Source organism: Festucalex cinctus, chromosome 4, assembly GCF_051991245.1.
Source record: "Festucalex cinctus isolate MCC-2025b chromosome 4, RoL_Fcin_1.0, whole genome shotgun sequence".
Taxonomy (NCBI): domain Eukaryota; kingdom Metazoa; phylum Chordata; class Actinopteri; order Syngnathiformes; family Syngnathidae; genus Festucalex; species Festucalex cinctus.
In genome coordinates this window covers 24,981,126-25,006,871 of record NC_135414.1, presented here as the reverse complement: position 1 = coordinate 25,006,871, position 25,746 = coordinate 24,981,126, and the positions used below count along the sequence as shown (strand labels likewise).

The 25,746-nt window shown below is 40.4% G+C and overlaps 1 long non-coding RNA gene across 3 annotated transcripts in view; it reads right to left on the bottom strand.

Moving 5' to 3' along the window:
* The window catches only part of LOC144017502 (uncharacterized), a 107,582-nt gene that overhangs the window by 35,672 nt on the left and 46,164 nt on the right, over nucleotides 1-25,746 (bottom strand). For 2 of the 3 annotated variants that reach the window (XR_013283197.1, XR_013283196.1), the window contains exons 3-4: nucleotides 2,257-2,372; nucleotides 1,052-1,091 (exon numbers count right to left, since the gene is read on the bottom strand). This is a non-coding gene — a long non-coding RNA (uncharacterized LOC144017502). Of the gene's footprint in view, nucleotides 1-1,051; nucleotides 1,092-2,256; nucleotides 2,373-4,535; nucleotides 4,645-25,746 lie in introns of those variants that run through there. The other variant, XR_013283198.1, reaches the window with a different exon arrangement.

Below are 25,746 nucleotides of genomic sequence, written 5' to 3'. Positions count from 1 at the left end.
ACCAAAAACAATTGAAGTCTCATGGTGCGCCAAAAGCCAAAGAATAAAGATGGGTTTTAAAAGCAGACAAAGAGGGGTACCTCCAATCGTGTCTGGTCTGCTGATCCTGAGGCACCGGGCAGGTGCGCAGGGGTGCAAGAGCTCAGCGAGGTAAAGTGGGGCAAGACCATTTAGAGATTTAAAAACAAATAGAGGAATCTAAAAGTGGATTCTAAATTTCACGGCCAGCCAGTGAAGAGAGGCCAGGATAGGGGTTATGCGCTCCCTCTTACGGGCACCAGTTAGGAGCTGAGCAGAAGCATTTTGGACAAATTGGTAAAGTGCATTACAGTAATCCAGACATAAAACACGCACCATGTTACTTCTTTCTCGCCATAGAAATAGGATGAAATAAAAACTGATGTGTTATATTTTTATGGAATGGCAACATGCACTAGCACACACATCCACACTTCTTTTTTTTTTCTTAGGAGTGAAAGCTAAAGAGGTTGATGAGATGACAAGACCCGGGAAATGACACCCTTAAATAAATGACTTCACAATCCAGTTTACCTTGTTCCTTCTACAAAGTTAATATTGACTGGGAGCAAAGATAGCCCAGTGCAATAATGGGAGTTGAACATGTTTATTAGAAGAGGAAACACTTTGAAAACCTCTGAGTGGGCTCAAACCTCGGAATGACCACTCTTATTTGTGTAAATACACATTTTCCAACCCAAAAGAAAAATATTGAATAACTAACTAAAAAGAAGTGGAGGTATTTATATGGCAGAGACAAATATCTTTTGAGGCTTTAAAGGTAACATGGGAAGAATTTGATCATCCAATGACGGAATGTAGTCAAGTGCTGTGTAGGCATCCATTTACAGTAAGCTACTGTGTGTAACAAACATTCGGCCATTTACAGTAAATAAATGCTCATGATTGCTTTTGGAAATACACTGAAATGAGAGCTTCAATAGGAATTCATATCACATCTCTTCTCTTCTTAGTTGAATCGCTCCCAGTCTACATGCAGCCTTTTATATCAAATTAAATGCGAGACACTGACCTTTTCAAAGATGCAACTTTCTTGTCTGCGCTCTGGCGTCCTAGTCAGAAAAACACACATGAAATTTAACTTAAGGGTTATTATATTCGCAATCCGCATGCCTCGCTTGTTTGAGGCCCTCACTATACAAATACAACAAAAACCTTTCCATAAATTGAGGACTGCTTCTCCCTCAGAATGACTTCTTGATAACATTTCTTTTCAGAACCAAACGTGTGTTTTGAATAAACTTGTGAAAATGGGATTTTGAAACATCCAGTTTGTTCATCTTGTAACAACGCACACTGAATTGAATGCTACATTGAATGGTGGTTAGATGTCTCTTGTATGCAAGTGTAAAAACAAACACCAGTATACTGACAAACGTCAAGTGGAAGTGGCATTCAAAGAAAATAGAAAGAGCTATTATGGAGAAATGTTGCTCACAGTGGACAGAACTAATCATTTGTGTAGCTTCTCAGAAGATAAACGCGGATGCACATTGTGGGGAGATTGCTTGTCAAGACTGGAATTAAGCAAACATCATCACAAAACTTGTGGAACTTATTTATGACGTGCTTGCCTAACACTATACATGAGTTCAACTGAGACATAATCACACACTTCACTTCGTTGGTACTGCTGCTTTGAGTCGCAACAGAATTCAAAAGGGCTCAGCAGTTACTCCTTTAATGTCTGTGTTTACACAATAGCACCAATGAACTGAGGTACCTATAGACAATCTTTTTTTTCTTGATTGGAAGGTGTTTATTCGTCCACCTAACAAATAACAATAGTAGAGGATGTGTTAGAAGGACAGATAGTATATTTCAAGACTATCAAGACTTTAAACTACTAAACTAGGTAATTAGCTGTGTTTAAAATATTGTTCCTTAATTTCTGTATGCCATAGTGCATCCTTTAAATAGCCTCAGTACATCTTGATAAATTCAGCAATATTGTCTGCTGCTATTTCTATTTCGTTTTGGTTTAAAAGGCTACTTGTGCTATGCGTGTCGGGAGTATACCTTTATGGATTTTACTGTTTTATTAAATGTGTCATCAAGACAAAGATATTGCGTAAGATGGCGTCAGCATGAGGAGGTTTTTCATTCAACGTGATATAAAGGACCAAATAGATCAGACTATTTTGACTCTGTCATCCATTAACTTGACTAGAAATTACATTAGACAAGAATCACCACTAATACTAAAAGTTAACTCACCTGACTTGTTATCCGTACAGGCAGCGTGGGATCAATTCCCACTCCAGTGTCTCTATGCTTGTCTGCTTTTCATCCAAAGTCAGCTGGGATAGGCTCCAGCTCTTCACTACAGGAAGCTGGAATGGATGGATAGACAGGAAACAAATCAGAGCATGTTGAATGACAAAACTAACAAACGTTCCTGTCAGGTGTGGGACGTCAATGATGACTCATGAAAAAGATGTGAATGTATTGTAGAACAACCAGAATCCCGTCCCATCTGCTGTTTTTTTTTTTTTTTTGTCCTTGAGATCAGCATTGCTTTCGCTCAGTCGTCACACCAGAGACACAATCTGCTGCTCCGAGCGCTTTCATCGTGAACAAAGATGTGTCAGAGGCCTCGCACCTCGACCCGTTAGCCGGACTCAGTGAGCAATTGTGGCAGGTCCACTAGCAGGAGGAGTCCACTATGCCATCTTGCATGTGGTACAGTCCAGTGTTGGCTTGGTGATAGATGACACCGGCCGTTCTGTTGCTGTGAGCTGTCATCGTTCGTATTGATCGGGTGACAGATGAGCCCCAGGAGGAAGTACGCAGCGGCAGATTGGGTCTGCTTCTTGTTTTTGCCTCCTGCTTTCTTGGCATGATGCGATTGACACAGAATCTATCGATTGGGCAATTATACGAGTGGACTGGCAAGGAAATAATTGCCCATCCCCCCTTACGGACGTTGGCTGGATGCGAGGACCCACCGGAAAACTAACAAGCGGTTTAACTGGGAACATCATGAAATTGATTCCTGCTTGTCCCTAACCACTTGCTCATTAGCTTGGGTAGCAGTGGTGGTAGGCAATCCACTAGCACATATAAGTATCGATTGGCCAGGTGGGGGACGCAGAGCCTAAATCACAAAGAGACCTAAAGCTACTTGTTAGGACAAGAATCAACCGAGGGCCTAATTGCGTTGTGTTGCTTAGAATTTGTTTTCCCCGATTAGCTCGATGCCTTGTCAAGCAGCTCGGCATTCAGGTGGGCTCAATCAAAACAGCCCCCACCTTTAAGCCAACGCCGGCACATATTGCAAGGCGAGTTGGAACAGCGTGGGGCCAAAGATTACTTTTAATGGCGCTCTTAAATCAGCCCGAGTGTCAGGGTGAGGGGCTTGTGTGGGCGCAACATCCAGCAAACCGCATTACTCACTCTCCGGAGGCCCGCGGTGAGGGGACAGCGGCGTCATATAAAAGCCGCCTTAACTCGACGCTCTAATTGCCTGTTGTTCTTTAGCAACACTCGAGCTGACGGAGAGGCGTTTAAAGACAAGGATTATAGCTTTTAGAAGCGCGATCGATGCGGGAGGAGGAAGCGAGCACCTCTCATGTACAGCGAAACCTGAGAATATTGACGCTGTCAAAGCCTGAGAGGTCTCCGGTGCAACTAAATTTATCTCAGCAGGTGAAGTTTAACAAGGTTGTCTTGGACTGAAGCACATATTTTTTCGTCGGCTGTAGCTCTCACTTACCAAAACAGATCATCCATTTTGTTGTAGAGGGGAGGAAAAGTGACATGTAATGAGAAAATAATGAGCAGCGCGAGTAATGAGCCTTGTGCCCGCCATCGTCATTTATATCGAGAAATGTAAGTATTGACTGAGACGAGGTACTTTACTCACGCATAAGTGACCCACTGAGATTTATAACAACAAGAAAAGGTGATGCTAATCATTAACAGTTACCATTATTAATATGTGCAGTGATTTAATGAGTCTTAATTAGTATGATATGGCCTGTAATAAGAAAGTTAGGGAATACAATGCTACAATGCAAAGTTGATCACAAGAAAGGAAGTCAATAAAATTAAATTATGTTTGGAATAATTTGCTCCAGAATCCAAATTGTAGCATCCTCAAAACTGCATTAACTGTAACAGTTTAACATTTTTGCCTCCAAGACAAGTAGACCTACATAGGTCTACTTTAGAAGCACATAATAAAACCCTATGATAACTTCACTGAAATGACATCAAGTTTAACATTATGAATCTGCTGTTACCCATGCCGAAAAACATATATGTGACGTCACACGCCAAATGAAATCCAATTTGATCATAATGGTAAATGGAGAGCCCATATTCTGGTTCAACTACACCAGTTGTCCACAGCAATTTACCAAACCAAACCAAACCATTTTTTTGAAAACATATCACATAGAGTGTACAGAGTGTGCTGCCGACTAGCTAACATAGTCGCATCAACATAAAGGAAAGGTTTTTGTTTTTAGTTTAAAATAATTTACTTTACCCACCAGGATACCTTGTACTCTGACCAACCGCAGAACCTAGCAGCTAGCTAGCGCTAAGCTAACACCTGTGAGGATTGGTCTGTCCGGGCCAACATCCAGATTTGCAAATTCCCTTCGTGTTAGGAGGACACCTTCAGAGGCCAAGAGTGTCATAACTACAAAGGCGTTGATACACTGCCTTTATGTGCTGTATTGACAAAGCAGTTATAATGCTTGTTAGCTAGCTAAACATTGGTATCTGAGCCACCACTGATTCATGCCCAGACTTAGCGTACATCCCGGACTGGTCCCCAAGATTTTGTAGGGCACATACTTATGTTCAACCTTTCAGGCTCCTATGGACAATTTAGAACATCAAACCTAGCATGCATATTTTCAGAATATTGGAGGAATCCAGAGTACCTGGCCAAAACAATTTTTTTTTTTAAGATGGCTGAATAGTGAGGTGGGCCAAAACCTAAATTACATATGTCACACATTATGACATTTAAATTGAAATTGAAGCCTTTGGGAATGGATGTTCTGTTCACACACACTAATGCATAAATTAGGATTGACCACTACTACATACACTTGAAAGGAGAAAAAGAAAAACATAGATAACAGGCCATGGCCGCACACACACACACACCTGGAGGCCATGCTCCAGACATCCTCAAGAGTACAATGGGGGCAAGGGAGACAGTGATGGATTACAGGCACATCTGGGTTGTAATAAGTAGGTCCCACATCCCACCTGCGTGCAGCAGGAGGCAGGAATCCAGCATAATGGCTGCACATAGTAAGGCCAGGTAGCCAAGGCTCTCTAATGCCTTGTCAGCATGCAGGCACACATCTTGTCACCGCGGGATTTACCACTCAGAGGGCAGAATAAAGCAGTCTCATGAGGAGTTTGGCCGTTTTTTTTTGTTGTTGTTTTTTTTTGGTCATCCTCTTTTTTTTTTTTTTTTTTAAGTTTCTTTTTTATGTAACAAGACAGACTTAAATCGAACTTAGTAAATTTAGTTTAGTAAATTACAAGCTTCGGAATGTAAGCGTGTGCAGGTTGCCTCAAGAGCACACCTGGGGAAAATATTTTACGATAATTTATTACAGCCATGTCCTACCTTTGTTCCTGTATTACTTTCAACGAGAGATAGGATTAAAAACAGCTACGATTTCAGGTTATTAAATGATCACAGGCATATTTATATTTGTCAATTTATGAGGTCCACCAAGATGATGAACAACAACAACAAAAACAAGAAATTTGAACAAGCAGGCACATTCTGAGCTCTGCAGATATGTGTGAAAGGCAGACGCATTTAATTCATAAATATGAAAACAGCCAGCATCAAAACCTCTGGATCAGTGTAGAAATAAATGTATTGAAAGCATTATTATTATTATTATTATTTTTAAAGCACAAATGATCAAGGATGGGTACCCTCTTACATTGTCTGTTGCCACACCAACCAAGAGCAGTAACAATGCTCCAGTTGCGCATGGCTCGCTGAATACTTTTCACACAGAGATGTCTCAATGCGAGACAAAACACCAGCATTTAAAGGGAACAAAATTATTTGCTTTTATTGTTGGCAAATGATGACTTGCACAGGTTATGAAAATACAGCCTTGAGTGTCAATTAGTGCTCATTTACATAATCTACCCAAATAGACACCCTCCATGTAAGTGTAATTATGTTATTTCATAGACCTTCATTGTTCGCACATTGACAATAAACAGTCAGTTGCTGAGCCAACTATGATGCAAGCCGAACAATAAGTATCCAGTAAAGTAGGTAAACTATTTCCAATTAATTAACATGTGGAGTCTTACCGCATTTTGCAAAAGTCCCAGTAGAGTTTGACGTGATTTCTCAAAATTTATGTGTATTTTTCTGCCTTCCCTGCTTCGGATTTTGCCATTTGGCTTAATTTCTCCATCCATCCATCATCTATATTCTATAGCACCTGTCCTCATTATAGTCACCGCTAACTGGAGCCTATCCCAGCTGATTTTAGGCAAGAAGCGAGGTACAACCGAGACTGGTTACCAACCGCAGCGCAATTTCTCCATAATAAGCCATTTTATTTTGTATTGTGCGAAAGTAATTGGCCTCCATTCAATGTTTTATTCGCAATGCCATAATTCTCATACTAGTCTGTATATAACTACAATTCCAATAAGTAAAGCACAGACCTCCGTCAAAGCTGAATTATTAAGAATTTAAGTTTTAACTCACATATTTGTTTCTGTTCCTGTTTCTTGGAGGTACTATTATGATTCTGGGGTGTACGGTTCAAACAGTTATTAAAATCATAGTCAAATATCAAAATGAATGATGAAAATAAAAGGCAGCAATACTTTTGACTTGTTACAATGAATATGTCTCTCAATCCGGACCTAGCTCCTCCTCACAATCAGAATCCGAGCAATTTATATGAGTAGGATAATCACTGATAGCGTATAGTTGACTGCCGCTGTAGATTCCACTCTAAATGACATTATTGTCAAATAAAAAAGTATGAATAACAATGACACTTTAATAATAAATAAATACGACAGTGATTTACATTCATATTTCATGTTGTGCAATCTTGGCTCCAATGAACCAGACAGGATCTAGAGTTATATAAGGCTACTATGATTGGGTTGGTCTCTACATAAAAAGTACCTTCCCAGAAAGCTATTAACGTTATCACCGGAGAAGTACAACAGACGGCGTTGGCATGTGCTTCCAGGGATGTGTGCTCACGCTTCAGCGCCCTCCTTGTTTGAGGAGCGCTGACCCCGTACCGGAGCTACTGGCCGGCGCTGATGAAGTGCTCGACGGCCGGTTGTAAGGCAGGTTTGGATTAATTAGCACCAGGTCGAGATGCTGCGTTGGTCGTGTAAAGCCCTGACCTTTTTATGTTGGGGTGAAGTCAAACAGAATCGATCTTGGCGGGATCCCACTATCTGCCAAGGGTGGGCGTTAATAGATTTCCATCAACGCTCTATGTCTTTGGCAAACAAAACATGGCCTGTTATGAGCCGTGATGACAAAATACTATTGTTAGCTTGAGGAAGGACAGGACTATTAGCCGGGTAAATCGAACAAAAAGATGTGCGCCAAAAATTAGCACATCGAATAAGATGTGCACATTGGAGTCAAGAATCGATCTTACTAAATACTACTACTTTAAAGTAATGACTCCAGCCCTAATTAAGCACTATAGAAAATTGGTGGATGATTTTCAGAATGCAGCATCTGTAACTTTATCACAACTTCTAAAATGAACAGCAGCTCCGTAACGCAAAGCTATATTTTCCTGAAGAGGTGCTCATCTTCATGCTCTGTCTCTCACCTGACAGCGAATGTAGACCAAGAGCACGCTGCCAAGTGAGGTGGTCAGTGAGCTTGCCGCCGCCGGTGTGAAAGTGTACATCTACAAGTTTGACACATTCCGAATGAGACCCTCAACGAGCCTCCCACTCTGGAGCACAAGCACAGCTCTTGGCTATTACATCCAAGCTAGCATCACTCCATCACGATGGCAAGCTTTGTGACCCTGAACTCAGTCAACCCAACATTTTCTAACTTTTTGGAGTGTTGATTCAGTGGGTGGATGCATATTTCACCTTTGGGGTGTCTCTTGCAAACTATGCAATAAAATGAGTTGAGTACTTCTGGTGGAATACATACATTTAAGACACCACTTTCATTCAGTCCTTCAAAAGTAAAAAAAAAACTGGATGACTCACATCAGGGTATTCCTATCGTACCGTGCTTCAGCACAGCTATCATCCCTTCGCTGGCCTGTTTTTTTATTATCAGAGGTGTGCAATGTACAAAATTTTGCTGGTCCATCATTTGTAATTTGTCAGTGAGCTGGGCACCGTTCCGTCATCATCAGTGGATTTTCAAGCCGAATCGAACTGTAATCGTCAGTCCGTCATTTTATTTTAATTACGCTTCCGTCATAAGTTCATCACCACTATTTTAGGGCCGACAGACAAATGTGGGCATTCCGTCAGTCCATCATTTGTTAGACATCAACAAAATGGGCGTCCGAAAAGTTGGAAACCCACATCAGTGCTTAGTCCATCTTTTTTTTTTTTTTTTTGTTTCGCGTCATTCGTCAGCAAAATGGGTGCAATGTCCACCTCTGTTAAAGTCTGAACCATAAAATATATGAGATAAAATTGAAATTCTAATTCTGTTTAGAGTATTTATTTGTCCTTTTGAACAATTATTATTATTATTTTTTTTAAATAAACTTACACATATGACTTGATTTGTGTCATATTTGATACATCCGGTCACAATGCTTTAAATTCGTACATTTATTACTGTCAAAAATATAACAATGAACAGACATATCAAACATATTAGTATTTTCAAAAGTCAGAATGAACATTTCCCACTATTAATAAGTATAGGTATATCTCCTTTGTGGGGCGATCTTGCAAGGTCGCTGGAAAAGCCATCAGATGGGTGATACTGCCCTCTAATGGATTATCCGTACATTGCATTTGTCAGATTCTATACTTCAGGGTTTTAATAGGGAAGAAAATTTATAGAAATAGAGGGCTCAAAATGTCTTGTATTTAATATGTTTTTAGTTGTTATGCTTGTAGGTGATGTGTAACTGTGGTGTGTACCGATCTGCATCATACTGTTTCTAATTTTTACCATCAGAAGTGAGAACTGCCAGAACCAACTCTTGGCATGATGACAAGCACTGCAAAGTACAACCACAAAATAGCCACATTGTGAAACAAATACCTTTCTGAGAGAGTCAATCAAAACTGTGCATGATTATCTCATGTTGGATCTTATGTTACTGAGATGTCTAATGACCCCACCAAAGGGTCCAGTTTGTTAATTAGCATGACACACTGAAGTGACGGTGTTTAGTGCTCTAGCAATATGCTACAAAGCAAAGACAAGCCACCAGGTGACAAAAGGTTGTGAACTTGTCCATCACTCTTGGACGTGTGTTGTTGTTGTTCTACTTCTGATGATTGAACCCAAATCAAGTATGTGCCATTCTCCATCTGGCCTGCTGGCTACAGATGCTGCTGCCAGACTTTTTTTTTTCTGATTGCGCCATCTGGACCTCTCTTTGCGGGAGCAGACTCAAAGTAAATATAGCATTGGAGTTATCTCCCCCTTCCTGGTCTTTTTTAATGTGCAGACATCGACAACTTGAGCACACTTTTTAAATGCAAGGCACAGCCAAATGGATACAGTGCCTGGCCTGTGCCATAGCAACAGCTTGAACTAACAATAAAGTCCTATACAGTGGTACCCCTACTTACGAAATTAATTGGTTCTGGAAGAAAGTTCTTAAGTAGAAAATTTTGTAAGTAGAGACGCATTTTCCATGTAAATGCCGTAATCCGTTCCAAGCCTCCCAAAATTCAGACATAAATGTTTTATAAAGCATAAAAATGCATCAAAACATGTAACAAATACATGTTACAATTAGATTATTGCACAATAAATGAGTTGTGCTTGATGTAAAAAACAAAGAATAGAGTAAAGAATAAAAATGATGCTCATATACCCTTTTAACTGCTGCCCTCATCGTTTTTTGCCCTCTTTGGTTCATGTTCTCCTCTCTCAGTAGTGTTGTTGTTGTTGTTTTTTTATTTGCCTGGTGTTTTGTAAAGAACTGATCCAAGGATGTTTGCTGTTTTTTTTTTTTTTTTTTAAACAATCCTTCGGAAATGTCCAAGGCAAACATCATCTTAGTGAGCAAACGTCCGACTTGTGAACACTTTTTCTGGGCGATTCTTTTAAACAAATTCTGCAACTTCATGGAAACTTCCAGTATGGCGAGGCATCTTTTTGCAAAAAAGGCCCGTCCCGTCGCTATTAAAAACTTACTGTGCCTTCATCAATCACTAATTGTTTGAATTTTTGCATAAATTTGTCGCAAAGCAAAAAGCAAAGTCCAAGGAGCTCAGTGAAGATCAAGAAAGGAGAATTATAATTCCGGTGTGTCTTTTGAGGCCCTTTTAAAACATTTGCAATGAACTTTTTACAGCTTAAACTTGGTCAGCTAGAGTCACGCCGCACCCGTCCCTGACCTGACTAACCCCAAAATACTGCATCTTCTCCCATGCACCCTTGCAGGGATTAATACATCGATTTGTGGCACAGGACCATGACCTCAGGGAAGGAGCCGCTGACTTCCAATCTGACGTCCTCTCGCCACACATACATCCGCACAGCGAGGACCTCACCTCTGCCTCTTCTGCCTATTTCAAAACATGCCTGACCTTTCCACCTGTGCCACCAGGGGGGCAGGCACATAGAACATCAGCTTTTATTATGCTTCTGCAGGCTGGGCTTTGCTCTCATGCCCTGCTGGCCTCATTTTACCTGTCTGCTGCAATAGAAATACTGTATATACATGTCGAGTACACCATTACTGCACTCAACACTGACATACGTGGTAACCCTGAAATTCGATTCCCTCAAAAGTTGTGGTGGTGGGGGGGGGGGGGGAAGTGAGGTATCTTTCTGTCCTCACGAGAAAGATAACACACCACTAAAACAACTAGTTTAAATGTTACCTTAAAAATTGTAGGCAAATTATAATTTGGTGACAGTTAAACCTTGTAATTGTCGAATTAATAAATGCTCCAGTTTCCTATGGAGCCTTTCTTTCCAAATAAATGAATAACATTCAGTATTTATTACATTGGGAAATTCTTATTCATGCCAACCCGTCCACACCCATAAACATAAACGCCCTGATAAAAAGCTCAATTTTGTTTGCTTTCATTTCCTGTGGAATAAATTTCATCCATCATCTCATATCGCTTTGCTTCTTATGACAGCCATTATTGAAACTTTACCAAAGGATGAAACCTGTCCATCTGTATAACATTTTGACTTTGGGTTGGAAGAACATGAAGTCACAACTTCGTGATAGATTTTTTTTTTCTCTCCCTCTTTCTCTCTCATTGGGGTCACTGCTACCTGGAGCCTATCCCAACTGAATTGGCAGGAGGCAGGATAAACCCTTGCCTGGTCAGCAGTCAAACGCAGGGCACATGCAAACAACTTCATACATATGGACCATTTCGAGTATTTTGTTAACGTACATGATTTTATAATATATTATTTATATTAATATATTCATACAAAGAACAGAATAACGCTAGAACCATGCTAAGCTAAACACTAGACTGATATGTTCTCAAACATGACAGACACTGTGCAACCTAATCATGTGGTCACACAGAAAGCAATAAATATCCAAATCATGAGTGATGTGATTGTGCAGTTTGACAGCCCAGCTTTCAGATGAAATATGTGAAAGTATACTTTTGTTGACCAGTTCAAAGTAGCAAATTAAATTAGTATACAAGGGACACTAGCTAGCTTCGCGAATTCAGATGTGTAGTACTTTTAGCCCGACAGAAATAGAGCAGTATGAAACACTTTGCTTTATTGCACCATCGGGGGTCTATTTCACAAAGAAGGTTTAGCGAGAACCCTGGGTCAAGAAACCCTGAAATGTGGGAAACTCTACAGCTTAATTAATAATTTGTGCTCGCGGTCAATTACCGTAGCACCATTGTCCATGAACCTAACCTGTTCAGTAGCAGGCTTTTCACAATGAACCTCAAGGTTTTCTCTGTTCCCGCCTCCTTTCAGCCACACACGACAATTCATTTCCTCATTCATAAAGTCCGCTGCAGCAAGTTTGTGCGTAAATACATCCATAATGTATAGCGTAAAGTCCACTTTTGTCATAAACATGGCAAGTCCTTTCAACAATGACCCCATTGATGAAGGTGCCACTCAGGGAATTAAATATTCATTTGTGAGATAGTTATCATACCGCGCATAGATATGCTGACATTTCCGGACGGTTATCCTTTTGAACAATACCGTTTCACATCACAGTCCATCATCTACATACACAACTTTATCCGTCCTTACATTTGCAACATTACCGGCGACGTAGCCATGCGCTCACATCGCAGTATATATTGTGTGTTACGTTACGCTTTTTTCTTATAACCGTTGGAATAATGTTTTTATATTTCATCTTAAGTCAAGTGCACTTCTCCTCCGAAGGATTGCACCTAAATGAAATGGATGAATGAGCTTCCATTCAACAGGTTCCCCCTGTAATAGACTATTATTGTGATTGCAAAGGTCTACATTTAAATTTATGCACTGACCCGAGCACCCGAGCAGCAACGTTCTCCCACGCCGCCTTCCTCTACGGAGAGCTGCTGTGGTGTTGCACTTTTTCCCCCCTAAAGACATGTTAATATTCAACATATGATCACATTTAGATTTCCAGTTGAGATGGGTAAAAAAAAAAATGGGGGAAAAACCGTTCCCCATTGCCATGGTGACTCGACAATTCGGTTCTCCATTGATGTGGTCTTTATAGTGGACTGGTGAAGTGATCTGCATTGATAAAACTACTTTATTTTCTGCACTATAAGGCGCACCCTCAATGAATGACATATTTTAAAACTTTTTCCATATATAAGGTGCTACAGTAGAGGTTGGGGTTACGTTATGCATCCATTAGATGGTGCTGCACTGAAGGGAATGTCAACAAAACGGTAAGATAGGTCAGTCAAACTTTATTAATAGATTACAAACTGACAACTCCATTCACTCCCAAAATGAATAAAGAGCTGTTTTATTATTTTCTCTGAGGTAAAATATTAGTATTAGCTAGCGATCCAAGATGGCGTCACCGATCGTGCAGGGTCATCGATAGCGTCTTGACCGCGAGACTTGTTGCGGCTCGATATTGATCCGTATATAAGGCGCACCGGATTATAAGGTGCATGGTCAGCTTTTGAAAAAATTGAAGGCTCTTAGGTGCACCTTATAGTGCGGAAAATACGGTACCTAAAATCAATTGTCCTGGAATCGTAAATGCAGTTTCCTCTCTCAGTGTATGTCAACTTGCATATGGGGTGCATTTATAATAATGCCACTGGAAGCTTGCAGTTTCAATTAAGTGAAAGTAGAGTTTAACAAACTCAATGAGAAGAAGGAGAACTGTAATGACGATACCGACACTATCGGAGTCTACGGTCAATTGCTCGCAAAATTCTGCTATTAAACGTTCAGTTTTCATCACAATATCTGCCCTATCGGTGCACAGATTAAAAAAGAAAAAAATGGACAGATTACCAATGATAACATATCAGGCACTTACCTCGACATTGTGGGAATATAATTCACCTGAGGCTCAAATCCTTCAAATAATCTCAAAATCCTGTGGCCTATCAACCTGATGTACTGTAGTGACCAGATAAGACGGGTGTGTGTGGAAAGTGCTCTAAAATAAGATTTTATTTTTTTTTTAAGTTGGGGGCACTCGGTGCAGTGTGCACCATAGCAGAGAATCAAGTCCTTAAAAAAGGAATTAGTGAAGGAAAAGCAGGGATCACAGCAAAGTGCCACGGTCAGTCTGCTGTGGGAAGCTGGGCTGAGCAAAGCGAAGACAGATGGGAATGATATGAGAGCTCTAGATTAGAGTAGTCATTATCCACAGCTATTTCTTTCTAAATGCTTTTTTTATTGCATTTCTGCTTTATCGCGCTGTGGAAGTTTGGATTAAATGAAAGTGTTAATACGGTCAATTCAAATACAGAGAAGAGCAACAGACAGCATTTAATTGTGCCAATAAAAACAAAATCCTACTGGAGAAGGATTAGCTGTCACAGCCAATAACCTGATAATTTCAAACACTATAACATTGACTGTAATAACTCTTTGAGTGTCAATGAACAGTAAGCCTCTCTGTAAAGTGAATGGTGGATTGTCAACACCATATGTGCCCTGTGATTGGCAGAAACCAGTCAGTGTGTTAGGTCAGCTTCAATAGGCTTCAGTGCACCCGTGACCCGAGTAGGATAAGCGCTGTTCCATCTCAAGTAAACTAAAAAGGATCTTGCAGCACTTTCTTGGCCTGAGTCTTGGCTTTTTTCGATAAAACGTTGTTTGATCTTCTTTCAAAGCAATGCCCTATTGATTGTTTAGGATATCAAGGTAGCTTATACCAAGTGTCACATCGGTTTGTTTACAAACATGCTCAAAATTAAAGGGATCGTTGGACTTCCGTCAAACTGCTATTGATTCTAAATCTTTATCCAAAATCCAAACTACCCAATTATACCAATATGCAAATTCTTAGTTTAATTCCATCACTGCACTAACAGTTGTAGTTTTCAAACAATAAACACCTAATAAAATGTGTTCCATTTCATTTTTTTTTTTTTTTTTTTTATTTCCTGCTGTATACAGTGTTTTTACAGTACTGTATTTTTCGGATTATATGTCACTCCGGATTATAAATTGAACCAGCCAAAAAATGCATAATTAAGAAGGAAAATACATATATAAGTCGCACTGGAGTATAAGTGGCATTTTTGGGGGAAATTTATTTGAAGTTTGAAGTTTGAAGTTTGAAGTTTATTGAACATATGCATATATACACGTATAATTATATAAACACATAAAGTTAAAAATAAAAAAATAAAATAAAAGAAACATCCAATAAATATCGATGTATATGTTCAAGGGAGTAGGAAGAAGTTGAAAACTTATCCAGTCCTACCCCTTATTCTTCTTATTCTATTTGGTAAAATCCAACACCAAAATCATACATGTCATCTTGAAAGGCAATTTAAAATAAAAATAAAAGAGAGAACAACAGGCTGACTAAGTGCCTGGTAATGTCAGTAACGACGTAACATATCAAGAGTGAGTCGGTGACGGGAGTCGGCGGCAGAGTGTTGAAGCTTGGAGCCAAAGGCTGGCGTTTTATTGACATCAGCTTCTGAGGTCTTAACAGCAACTCCCCACTCAGCTAGAAGCTAACAGGCTAACTCCCCTTTTTCACATAACAAAACCTTCCCACACCCGGAACTCTCCCTTCGTCCCAACGTTCCGTGGGTGAATTATGTTCCCATCACTACAAGTTATTCATATAACACTAGCATAAAGAACATGCTAACAAGCTTACCAAACTATCAGTTTCACTCCAAATCACTAAATCCAATGAAATCTTCATCCTCGGTGTCACTTTTAAACAACTCCCCCAACTCGGGAGGTAGACGATGCAATGTTGAACTCATCAACACAGGCCTAAAGCGCCCTCTTGCGGTTTAGTGTGAAAATAACATGTGGAATTATATAATAATGTGTTAATTTCACACACAAGTCGCACCAGAGTATAAATCGCACCCCCGGCCAAACTATGAAAAAAACTGCGACTTATAATCCGAAAAATACGGTAGATCTTCATACAATAATGTAATACAACCTTGACATCAATAACCTCTTCCATCAATACGTTTCTTAGCTACATCTTTTCAGAACCCTTATAATGTCTCAATTACCCAATTAATGTCGTGACCACATTACAATTGTTAAAGTGAATAGCCCTTGACAGATTAGCATGAAATCACTCTCATCGCGTATACAGTTTCACAAAATGAACTGAGCTTTGAGAGAGATGGATGCGTTCTAATTTGCACTTTGACTAAGTCCAAAGACGAGTGTCTACATGCTAATTGTGTGCACGTAAGCATCATATTTACTCTTAAATTATCTGCACACACACATACGTGCGCGGCTATCGACACGCATGCAAACACGCGCGCACGCACTCAATTATCCCGGGCAGTTTGTGCACACACTTCAAGTTGCGCTTATTAAACAAGAAAAACAGTTGCTTGTTTGATTAACATCAACACAAATTCTTCCTCTCATCTAACCAAGCGACGCGACGGCCTCGGTCTGTTCTTGTCTGCCTCAATTTGAATCTCCACGCTCGCTCCTTTCCACTCGGGCGGCATCCTTTAATAAAGGCGCCTGCCTGCTTGTCCTGTCTCTAGTGAGATGGTTAATAAAGGCGAGATGCTCTGCCCACATCCACAGGCTTTGAAAGAGGTGGTGGGGTTGAGGAGGGGGGGGGGGGGGGGGGGGGGGGGTTCTTGACTATTATTCAGTCAAGAAAAACAAGGGGCTTTACATAGCGGTGCCACTGTGGGGGGGTAGTGCTGAACTTTCTTCCTCTCCCTTTTTAATGTGTTTTTCTCTCCCAGAGTCTAATAGCTTCCCTGGACCCAGACAGCTTCACATTAATTGGCCAAGGAAGCGATGCCAAGGCTATTCTGCTCAGGTCCGCTGGCGCTGCTGCCGCCAACTCAATATAGACCTTGAAGTTTGCTCCTATTCTCACACACACACACACACACACACAAATGTTATCAACTCTTGCTTTGTCCCTGCATACATACAGTATCATATAGTCTGTGATTGCTTCCATATTTCTGAGCAAACAAAGGCGCACATATACACATCTTCCACCTTCTTCTTCGTATGACTGATCATTTCCTCCCTCTCTTCCTCTCAGTCTCCTACCTCAGGAGCATATAAGCAGAGGGCTTCAGAGCGAGCCATGGCTAATTTGGAGCCCAGAGCCCAGCGGGACTCGCACTGAGGTCAGCCCAGCAGGACATGAGAGGCACCTGAAGCACTTCTTCCTCTCAGGCTCCCCTTCCTCTGCCCACTCTTTGGTGTGCTACAGGCGGAAATGTGCAGGTTAGCTGACACTACGCTGCAGAGGCTATTTTGAGATGCATATATATATATATATATATATATATATATATATATATATATATATATATATATATATAAAATCAATTCGGCAATATATCGAGATACTACAGCACGCAATTCTCGAATCGATTCAATAGGCAGCCGAATCGATTCTTTAACATCCATTTTTGATGAAAAAATATTCAACAAAACATCTAACTTTCACACCTTAAGCATGGAAGAAGTTTGACATCAATAAATAATACATTTTCATACAAATCTTACAGTGTATATGTGCAATTTTACTGAATGGTATTTTCTAAATTTGAGTAAAAAAAAGAAAATCGCAACAATCGACTTGTAAATTCATATTGGGATTAATCGGTATCGAATCGAATCGTGACCTATGAATCATGATACGGATCGTATCGTCAGGTAATAGGCAATTCACACCCACTGTATACGTGTATAAAGATCTATAAATATAAATATATAAATCTAAATGTGTGGCACTCAACCCACGGGAAATACACAAGCAGAGAAAACCAAACATGGCGATGCAGCACAGAGCCAAAATTTTGGACTGAGAAGGAAACCGACTACTTTATTAGCGTGGTGAGTAACATGAAAATAATGTCTTTTATTCAGGGTAGAAACTTAAAAGCTGAAATGCTAATTATGAACCTGATAATAATAACTAATAATAATGTGATTTCCTTTTGCTATGTAGACCTGGAATGGAGATCCAATTGTGTGTTAGTCACGCTGTCTGGCCCGCTGCCTCGCAGTGAGAGACGTCATGTGGGGAATGAAATAAATAACTAATGAAGACATATCTCTTCCTGCTCTTTGACCCGACTTTGAATGATGCCTTAGAGGAAGTTTGCAGCTCCCGTGGCGTCGGTGACCTGCTGCAACTCTGAATCATTCGCCATACACAATACGTTACAGTTTGTTCAGAATAAGTGCTTTTAAAAAAAATAGAGAAGCATAAAATCCAAATAAAGCTTTTGCATATCCAGTTGTCTGCAACAGAGAATTTCAGAGATACCAGAAGCAGGTCTTCACAGAGACATGTGAAGCTGTTCTGCAAAACAGTACTACGATTCCATATTGAATGGTTTGCTGAGAAGTCACCTGGGAAAGGTTCTAGCTCACCCTCAACCGTAACGAGGACAAGCACTATAGAAAATAGGTGGATGGATAAATGGATGTACCAAAAATAGGTCAGATCTATGCAAATTTGAAGCAGTTCTCCAAAACTGACTGGCAACCAATATGCTTCAACCTTCACCCAAAATCAGCTGGGAAAAGTTCCAACTCAAGCAATACAGGAGATATGTTGTCACGTCCATCTCTTTTTCCTACAAATAGGTGGCTGATGAGTCAAACACCGTATTCGGTTGGTGATTCAGTCTAGTTAGCGCAAACACGGCGACCCATCAGTAAGTCGACAGCTATTGATCACAGCGAGGCTGTCAGATGTATGAGCGAGGGGCTTCCTCGGAAAGCTCTGCTAACGAGCTGTGTTTTCTACCCCGCTGACACTTTTGATTCATTGGCAATTTGGGAGGGAGAACAAGATGGAAGAAATGCGCTCTGGTAAATGCGCAGCTTAGTGTCACAATCAATGGAAACGGCAACGGCGCGCTAATCGCTGGAGACGAACCCTGGTGCACACAAACACTCTTTTGCCAAATGAAATCGTTTTTCGGAGGGGAGGCTGTAGAGAGGCGAGGCAATTGAGAGCTAATCAAATACCCTCACCGGGAGAGCCTCGGAATTGACTAGCATTGCAAGGCAGAATTAAGCTCTCCCTAAGTTAGCTCAGTGTAGTCGAAAAGAATAGACACGTACGGAGACAAGGAAAAGGATTGGAGGAGAACTTTACTCTTAGTGAATCAAAACAACAGCTAACCTTAAAACATTTATGTGGAATATGGAATAATTCCAGATTTAAATACAGCCTATCCCAGCTGACTTTGAGAATACCGTATTTGATTTGTGAATGGTTGACTTATTTTTTTATTTAATAATATTTTGTTGAATTTTTATTAAACAATACTCACAGTGGTGTTTTTATACTGCATACAGGAAATACACATTTAAAAAAATTAAAACTTGCCATAGCTGACGTCATTTTGTTGAGACTAAATCAACAGCGCCTCTGCTGGTGGCACCAAAGTAGTGCACTCCTTTACACCTCAATTGATTCGTAACGCCAATAATCAACCATTAGTCACACACAGTCAATGTAATTCTTCGGAATCAATTTATTGATTATGTCCAGCCCGAATGTTAAGTGTTGTGTAACATCCTTTTTCATCATTAGTGTTTGCTGGCTGCCTCACGCACACAGCAAGCTGAGTTCCACTGACCAGAAATGATGCGCTTGTGTCAGGCAGCAGGACAGACCTCCAATTAGCTTCTCTCCATCTCTTGGGAAGTGAGCGGGTAGGAGTGGGGGGGGGGGGGGGGGGGGGGGGGTACTCTAAAAAGCTCCGGCTGCCTCCTAATGAGAGCACTGGAGACCACCAAGACAAACCCAAGCATTAGACAATTTCACTTTTGCAGACTCTTTAAACTGTTTGTCCCTGCTGGTCTCACTTTTTCACCTGTGTCATCTTTTCTCCAGTTATCCCTCCACTCAGGCGAAATAGTACTCTCAAAAAGAAAAAAAAGAAAGAAAAAAAACATGAATTACTGCTGGGTAGTGGAGATAGTCTTGGTAAATTCCCAGAGAGGACGTTTTAATCTAGAGTCATAGGAGCGCTAAAGGTAGTAAATTACTTTAATATGTGAACGTCCAAGCCATTAACGTCACAGTTTGAGGGGGAGCAGCAGGTTTAGTTGTGCAAGAAGCGGCCGGGTGGGCTATGTTGTGTTTTGATTAAAGAACGCCCCTCATTAAAAGCTTCCCTCCAGTTAGTAATCAAAGCCATCAAAGCCGTGTCGATATCTGGGAATTAGCTTGCCAAACACTCTCCCCGTGCTGTTTTTCACTCACTCTGCTGTAGCTCTCTCGCTCACCCCCCCCCCCCCCCCCCCCCCCATCTCTTCTTTCTGCCCTTCGTCATCTTCTTTTTGCCATACCGGATCGCATCTCATTTTGCCGTCAAATTAACGGTGACAAACTTGTCCCAGTAGTGCAAGTTCAGGCTCATCTGGAACAACAACATGGCGGTTGGAACTGCAGAAACCAAAAGCTACAATTACAAAAGGTATTTACATGAGGGTTAGTTAGTTAGTTGATCACATTCCAAATGTTTTGATAGAAGCTTCCTTGGTTTGTCCTGACAATGTCGACGTTTAATTCATCCCACTGGGATTTTTTTTAAGTGTTAATGGAGAAGCAATTGACCGAATGGACAGAAGAGTTCTGACCTTGAAAGGAGTAGTTGATGATTTATACAAGACAGTCAAAGCCAGCTCACTTTTTTTTTCTTGTTTTAGTCATTCCACTTGCTGAGTTTAAACACAACTGTGATGAGAGGAGTATTGTGGCGACGATATTGTGGCAGTTTTAATAAGTGTTGTTCCAATACCGATACTGGTATCGGCAGAGGTGCCGATACTGCATTAAAACAGTGGTATCGGTATCGGTGACTACACACAAGGAACATGCCGATACCATTAATTCCAACGCTAATATAGGATTTTAGATGCAGCATCTTGTGTCTTGCTCATGCACGGCATTCACTGATATGTGACATGGTCACTGCATGCCGATCTAAGATATCCTATTGGTCCTTGAATGCTCTGAACCAATGGCAGGACAGCTTTTTCATGTTGAGGAAAAAAAAAACTTAAGTATCGGTATGGTATCGGCCGATACTGCAAAGCTGGGTATCGGTATCGGTAGCCAAAAAACGGTATCGGAACAACACTAGTTTTAATATCACGATATCACGATATTGCCCTTATCGTGACATCCCTAGCTTTAGGCCAACCTGATGGACTGATTTTCGAACATCAAGATTTAAGTTTCAGTCTGCAGCAACATGAGTGGTAACAAACAGTAACATCATGAATTTGGATATATTTCACATCTATTAGCAAGAAATGTTTTGTTCATGTCATTCTAAAAGGGTTCTGAAAATGAACAGATATCCCTCAGTTTCTATCAGAGCATCCCCATGGTAGCCTCTATGCTTGTCACCGAGCTGACCTTATCTTGTGTATTCAATTCCAAACTCCTTTGTATGTTCATGCCTTTCGCTAATCACAGAACACAGCGCTCCATTGGCACCATTAGAGACTCCCTCATCACTCGTCTGTCTTTTTCACAGTTTCAGAGAGAATCGGCATCATTGCCCCACGGGGGGGGACTGAGCCTCGGCCACTGTCTACTCATCCCCCCCCCATCCTCTTGTGTAGACAAACGTTTTTTGTGTGCTGTGCAAAGAAGCTACAAAGGGTTTCTGCCTCATACTTTGTTGGCTAATTGCATCAAAGCTGTTGGAGGCCGCTGTCTCAGCTGCAGTGTTTGTACAGGCATCATAAGGGGGAGAGCCTCAGCATGGAGGGGGAGACCAGTGCCAGATATCATCTATCGAAGATTGAGCTGCACAGGAATGCAGAGGCTAAAAAACCGTGTCAGTGCTCGGTGTGCCAGGGTTGTACGGATTTATAAGCATTAGCACTTTATAACACATTACAGTGAGACAATCAAATGATAGCCACCACAGCCAGAAAAAAAAACCTCGGAGAACTATACATGGGCTATGTCAAGTGACCATTACGTAACATCTACAAATTTCTATCACTAAAGTTAACAAAGACGGTTTAAGTAGAAGAAATGGGACATGGGAGGAGTTAGGAGGTGGCAGGCCATTCACCAAGTAGGAAGAGGACAAAGGAGAGCAGATTAGGACAGAAAGAAATGTCAACGTCAATGCGTCCAGGTGTAGAAATGATGGCGGGTGACAGATTGTGTGTAAAAGCCCGGCTGGGCGTGATGAATATTCATGAAGAAGACGGGCAGCAAAGGGAGAGTTCAAAGTCTGCTAGATGGACTCTGGGAGGAAATTGGAAGGGACAGAGTGACTCCTCTGATGGATAATGACGGCAGTGAGTCCCGGATTAAAGCCTTGGACCACCACTTCTATGTTAAAACCACCTTGGGGAATTTGGACAATGAAAGTAGGAGAAAGCAAAATAAAGCAATGAGAGAGGAAACTTGCTGCTTGAGACAATAAACAGCCATTGTAAATCAAGATGAAGTGGCAGTGCGCTGAATAAGAATTACCCATGATGCACTTTGAAGAAATGAAAAGGAACATCTCCGCCACAGAAATGCAGTTAATATAAATATGTTGAAAAGTGAATAACAAGACTAATTGGGCAGAAGAGTCCTACTACGTCACACTAATATGGCGACAGCATGTCACTCACAATTGCAGATTGCATTGAAGTTCAATAACAAATCAAATAATTGTTGACACCCAACAGCAGCAATGTGAATGTGATCTCATTTAGGGTAAATAACCGTGTAGTTTGCATGTTGTCTTGGTGCTTATATAGGTTTTCTCCGGGTATGCTTTTTTATTTGTTTATTTATTTATTTATTGTCTATACCAGGGGTTTTAATTCATGTCCTATTTTTTGGGTGCACAAAATGACAACTATATTATGAAAATATTACCATTTATTATTATCTTACTGCAGAGTAATTGGAAATTTCTTCCCAAAAATTAGTGCAAATTGTTTTACATCAAGTCCTGAGGAACAGCCGCATTTCAGAATGTCATTTAAGTGGTCGTCAGTATACCCTGCGGTGGAACAAATTAACAACAGTAGTTAATTCTAGAAAAGGAAAAAAATTAAAAAAATAAAAATAATTCCCTTTGCGTTCTGGGATTCTAGGCTTTAGTCTGTTGGGGCCCCAAGCAGCAATTAACTGGGGGGCCCCCCTCTAACCAGTGTTTGTCATCATTTTAGTTAATCAACAAAAAAAATGGTGAACAGTAAATGTTTTTATGCAATTAAAGTGTCAATTATAACAATCATGGTTCAAAACAAAAATCCTCAAATTAGAATATTTTCATCTTTGAAATTGTTTTGTACAAAAAAACCCAAAGCATATTATGACAGTAACATTGTTAGAAAGTACTTTAGTAAAAATGTCACAATATAAAATGCAATATCCCTCAAAAAATAAATACTCATAGTGCAACACAAAAAGCAGTATCTTTACTCAAGATATACAATTGTTTTAAGATTATGGAATGCACTTTCAAAATGCGATAATAACAATACTGTGGGAAGCCACTAGATAGTTTTTTTTTTTTTTTTTTTTTTTTTTTTTTTTTTTTTTTTTTTTTAAATAGCTTTCTGGAACCAGCTGACCTTGGGTAAGAAGGGTACATCCTGGACTAGTCGCCAGTAGTCAAGCATCAAGTCTAACAGTCTTTCATATGATCAGTAGATAGGTCAAACATTCTCGAAGGCTGTAATAGCGCGCACACACATGCATAGTGGCACAAATAGTGCTGTAAAAAAATTAGAGCACTGAGTTCCTTCTGGCGAGACGGCTCGTGGTTTGCGAGAGAAGCATCTGGACAATACCGTCCCACTGCGCCCAACACTGGCAGCTAAAGTGCTGGGTCCCTGCTGTGTCTAAGAAGAGAAAACGGAAAAGCTCACAGCCCAGAATCGCACATCAGTCGAGACAACTGGGGCCAAGTCACATGTCCAAACTAGTGCCACAGATAGTTGGAGGACAGAGAAAGTTCAATTCCCATGTGAAGGAAAACTTTTTCAGAACTTTACAGTCATGCAGTCGTAAGTTAATGTCTTTGTTGTTTCTTAAGTCAACACTAACTTAAGAGGACCGTGAGCAACTTTTTGAAAAATTAGGTCAAACATGTTTTGTTTCCAGTCTCCAGTAGGAAAACCAATTTTGCCTTAAAAAAATAATAATAATTAAATTATTCTAGTGAACCATCAATCAAAACATTAGTATGACAATGTACCGTATATAACTAAACATGCAGAACATTGTCAAAAACTTAGGCTGGCATTCATTCCGCAGGCTGCTCGGCGCAATCGGCAAGCATTAGACACAAGAGCTAAGGGAACGATTACATAAAAAGAAATCCACTCTTGAGATTCTTGGTTGAGAGCACTTGAGCCAACAAATCTCAAGGGTAAGGACAAGCTCAGGTAAAAAAAAAAAAAAAAAAAAAAAGCTTTCAAATATGTGGCCCTGTCTTCCTGGAAAGATATTTTTGAAGGATTTAAAAAAATTCTTTACCCATAGTGAATGCAAGTCTTGATCATTATAACTGCTCATGTTGAGTTGTCCCGCCACATACTGAGCAATGCAATCAAAAGAGACCTCACATATAATGACGTGCTGCAATTAAAAAATAAAAATACAAAAAAATGTTACGTTTCTGGTTTTGAGGCTCCTCATCTACGGAGCATTGTCCAAAAAGAGACAACCACAGAAGGTTCAGGCAACAGGAGGCACCGACACTAATTTGTCAGGATGTATGCTAACATCTACCGTGCTGCCAGAGCCCATTCAGTTGTCTCTCGTTTTGTTCTCCCATTACAGACACTGTGAAATATCATGAATACGTCTCCATTTAGATCACATACATGATGCTATTAAAAGAAAAGAGAGCCCTGGAACACTACTAAAGTTCTTAGCGGAAGTTTGAAAGTTATTTCTAAAAGTTTTCATTTGTGACTAATTTAGCACTCGGATAGCCGGACAGAGGATTTAAATAAAAAAAAATGCTGCTGAAAAGGAAAACCTAAAAAGATTTGTCAGAAAGAAAGCTAGGTTAAATGAACCACGTAGATAATGATCACTTTGAAGCCTTTAATGGCTAAAATGTAGCTCAAAGATGTCAAACCTGCTTTGCAGGATTACAGACTGATAACTGTTTTTATGTCTCAACTTTGAGGGACAGTATCTCCGTCGTAGCACTCTAGAACATCATTGATTTCGAATGATATCCAACACAAGATGGCTAAGTTAGCGCCAGGCATATGTCCTGTTGCCGCTGCTTCAACCAGTTACAGTTTTTAATATTGGTGTATTTTACTAAATGTGACCGACATGACGACGCCTGACTGCATCACTCCGGAAAAATGACAGAAACAGACACTGACGCCAACTATTAAGTACCTTATACGGGAGGAGTAATCCCCCTCCAGACCACCAGCGGCGGTAGTCACTATTCCTCATCGTTAGAACAAGCAACCGGAAAGCTTTGTACAGGGGCCAAGATATTAAAATGTACATGTAACACTTTCTTTTTAACTCACTGTCTTTTACTCCCACATGAAACACACAATCAGGCTATTTACAGTGTATCGTGTAATATAATAGCAAATCCTACCTTGTATATCCAGTTGTGTCTCCATGAACTGCCATAGTTTGGCTTTCATCACTCGATCGTCATACCCTTGAACGGTAATGTAAAGAAATGCCGGTATTATATTTATTTCCAAATTACCAAAATTGTAAAGTTTTTCATCCGCCGTTGTCACTTCCTGTTCTTGCCGCATGCGCTTATTCGCGCTAGTTAACAGCCAATCTGTCATCAAATGTCACGATGTACGGACGCCGATTCAACAAGTTGAATCCGCCAAAAACGCTCCCCAACGGCGATGGCGTTATTACGGTG